The following is a 3,336-nucleotide window of genomic DNA, read 5'->3' as shown; positions in this document are numbered from 1 at the left end:
TTTATGCTAAAATCTTTTCTTCTCAAGGTCAGTCGCAGTTAGTTGGGGATGATCACCACGAACATTCTGATCAAAATTTTTCATGAAGAGCAAGCCTCCCCTTTTATGAGACGTAACCGTTCTCCCTCCTCTCTTAATAGTGATTTGGGGCGGAGCTTGTTCTGGTTCCTTCTCAAAATGGTCAACAACCGTTGTGGTTCTAACTGGCACATTATCAGTATGTTCAAAAGTTAGAGTAGCAGCTGGGGCAGTTACAGGAGCCTGAGAAATATTTAGGCCTTCAGTTGCTGTCTGAAACTTATCTCAAAATTTTGCAATAAGTCTATTCTTCAGATCAAAGTAGCCAGCTGAAAGAGCACCAAGGTTGAGCTGGAGATTAGAAATTTGTTTGGCCTTCTGAGCATTATTTTGCTGAAGTTTAGAAATTTGATAAGACTTTAAGGAACTTTCAGCTTCGAGCATGGAGTTACGAGAATCAAGGTCCTCAATTTGAAGATCCTTTTCGATTATTTTCTGTTTGAGTATAGTGATCTCCTCCCTGAGATCGGGTTTTGATATGTCTGCCCCCTTCAAGCTACCTTCCCCTAGAGATATACCTTTTTCACGAGAGGGAAGGTCTGTTTCATTTTCTGCAAAGCACCTGGCAAGCCTTTAAGATGCAATATCATGGTCAGGCCTATTAAGGGAGACATTCCCAGGAGCTGAAGAGCTCCCAACTTCAAAGGCTGTTCTTGGTTGTTCATGATCAAGTTTAGTTGTAGTGGTTGGAGTTGTGGTTGATGTACTAACTACTGGCTGAACAGTTTGTGTCAGTTCTTGAATTAGTACCCCTGGCCTTGTATCAATTCTTCATCTTTTCAATGAAGGCACAAAAGTATGTTTCATAAGTGGATCACTCACAGATGCCACTGATGTTGGAATTTCAACATTCAGGGGAGGAAGCCTTGAAGTTGAATCCACATGATTGGAAGTGCCAACAGTTTGATCAACCAACAAAGGAGTTGGTTCTTGAACATCATCTATCCCTTTCTCCGTTGTGCGTTGCGCAACATCATTGAAATCGTTAAATAACGTGTCCAAGTCCTCATTTTTCGGGCAGTAGTTGTCTACAAAATCCAAATCAAGCTCTATATCATTATGCTTAGACAAATTATCCCTAAAAATAGAATCATCATCTTCAAGATCATCATCATCGTCATCCGCATCCTCACTTTTACCAAAGTCACTCTGAACATGCACATACGTCAAATCATGTTCCTCAGCCATGATTGTGGCCGGAGGAACTCTGTTTTCTTCATGGTCCGACACTGGTATCACGTCATCATCTACTGTCATACGGTCAGAGGTCTTATAGGACCCAGATGCTTCACTTGACTCTGCAAACATGCCAAACTTCACTAGAGGGTATTTTCCTTGAAAAGTAACTTTACCCTTACGTTTTTGCTTGATCAACCCAATGGTGTTTGGTCCAAGAGACTTCATGTCCAAGGTTTCACCTTCTTTAGTGATCTCCGAAAACTGCTCATTGATAATTATTTGGAGAAACCTTGGGTACATCAGAAACTTGTCTCTTGTCTTTCCTTTGATGTTCACAACAAGCTCATACATAATAAACTTTGAAAAGTTAATATCGAGTCCAACAGCAAGAGCAGAAATAGCTCCTATGTTTCTTAACAAGATCTCATCTCCACCAGATCTTCTTCCTGAAATACAGCTCACAAAAACATGAGCTAGAAACCTCCAATAAGGTGGTAATAACTTCTTTAGCGGAGGAGGAAATTCTCCCTCATAACCCATTTTGCTTAAGAGCTCTTGAGCTAGATCCACTTCAATTTCTGTTGGAAAGCTTGATTGATCGTCAATATTCAAAACATCTCTGATTACTTGTTCTGTTGCAGTGATCTTGCATCCTTTAACATGAGCTTCGATGAACACAAATCCATCATTCTCTTTCTTTACAATTGTAGACTTTTAGAATTCTCTGATTAGACTTTGATAAATTTTTGGATTTAGGGTCAAAGCTGTAGCCAAGCAGCATTCCTTAAAGGCATGAATCATGGACATGGATTCACTATGAGCAACTGGAGGATCAGCCAATAGGATCTCCAGATTGTAACTTTCTGCAAATTTAAGTTCTGCCATTTTGACCTATATGAACCAAGCCAAGTGAGAAAACATAGTATAAGACACAGATTTTGTGCAAAAAGATGTAATTTTGACTTTAATTTCAAACAAAATTGAGTTTTCGGCTGGAAGAGGGTTTACGGCCGTAAGCCCTTCATTGGTCGTAAACACAGATAATCCCATTTTTCGATTTCAGCTTCGATCCAACGTCGTTTTTTTTGTTAGAACACCTTTGTGATGGTCAGAATGCACATACATACACGTTCGAACTGTTAATTTTGAGATTAAGCATGAATTTTGGTGAGTCGGTGAACAGTGAATTGAGAGAGAAAGTGTAGTTTATGGCCGTAAATTCAAAAGAAGTCATAAAAGTGTTTACAGCCGGAAACTATGCTATATATACCGGACCCATGGGCTGCACCACTTTTATTTCAAGTCCAATACCACAAACTATTTTAAAAATAAAACATTTTGAGTAATTTTTAAAAATAAAATAAAACAAAATAAAATCTAAAAATTTTAAACTAAAATAAAAACTAATTAAAAAATTTTAATTTTAATTTCTTTTTGATTTTTTAGCAAAATAAAATAAAATAAAAAATAAAATAACAATGAATTAACACCAATTTTCTTTCACCAAAGCTGATAGTATTTTGAATTTGGGATCAATGTTCTTAGACACCCTGAATCCGTTTATCAGTACCTTCTATTTTATGAATAAATCTGGTCGATTGCTGGTATTGTGGTCTACTTAAACACGAAAATTGTGACAAGATTAGGATATATTACAAGAGACAGGACATTATGACTTTCAATTCTAACAAGATTCCTAATGACCATTCATTTGACGACAACGAAGGTTCAATTTTAGTTGCACTAGAACATGTTTCTCGCTTCCTGATATATTCTTCTGAGACACTCCTTACTTTAGGTGAGCAAAAAATTATTAAGAAGGAAGACAGATTTACAATGCATATGTTGTATACCCAGGTCGAATCTTCTGATCACGCAGAAGGTGAAACATATGTCTAACCAGATTCAGAGGGATTGAGAAGTAGAATGGTGCATATGCTGTGTACCAGGTCGGATTATCAGTCACACGAGTGAGACAACATATGGCTAATAGGTAGAAAGAATGGCATAGAAGGATATGCATAGAGACAGAGTTGCATATGTTGAAGTCCAGGTCGGATCTTCCGAACACGCAGAGGA

The sequence above is a fragment of the Lactuca sativa genome, chromosome 4 (assembly GCF_002870075.4).
Source record: "Lactuca sativa cultivar Salinas chromosome 4, Lsat_Salinas_v11, whole genome shotgun sequence".
NCBI lineage: Eukaryota > Viridiplantae > Streptophyta > Magnoliopsida > Asterales > Asteraceae > Lactuca > Lactuca sativa.
Note: the sequence above shows the minus strand (reverse complement) of the source record.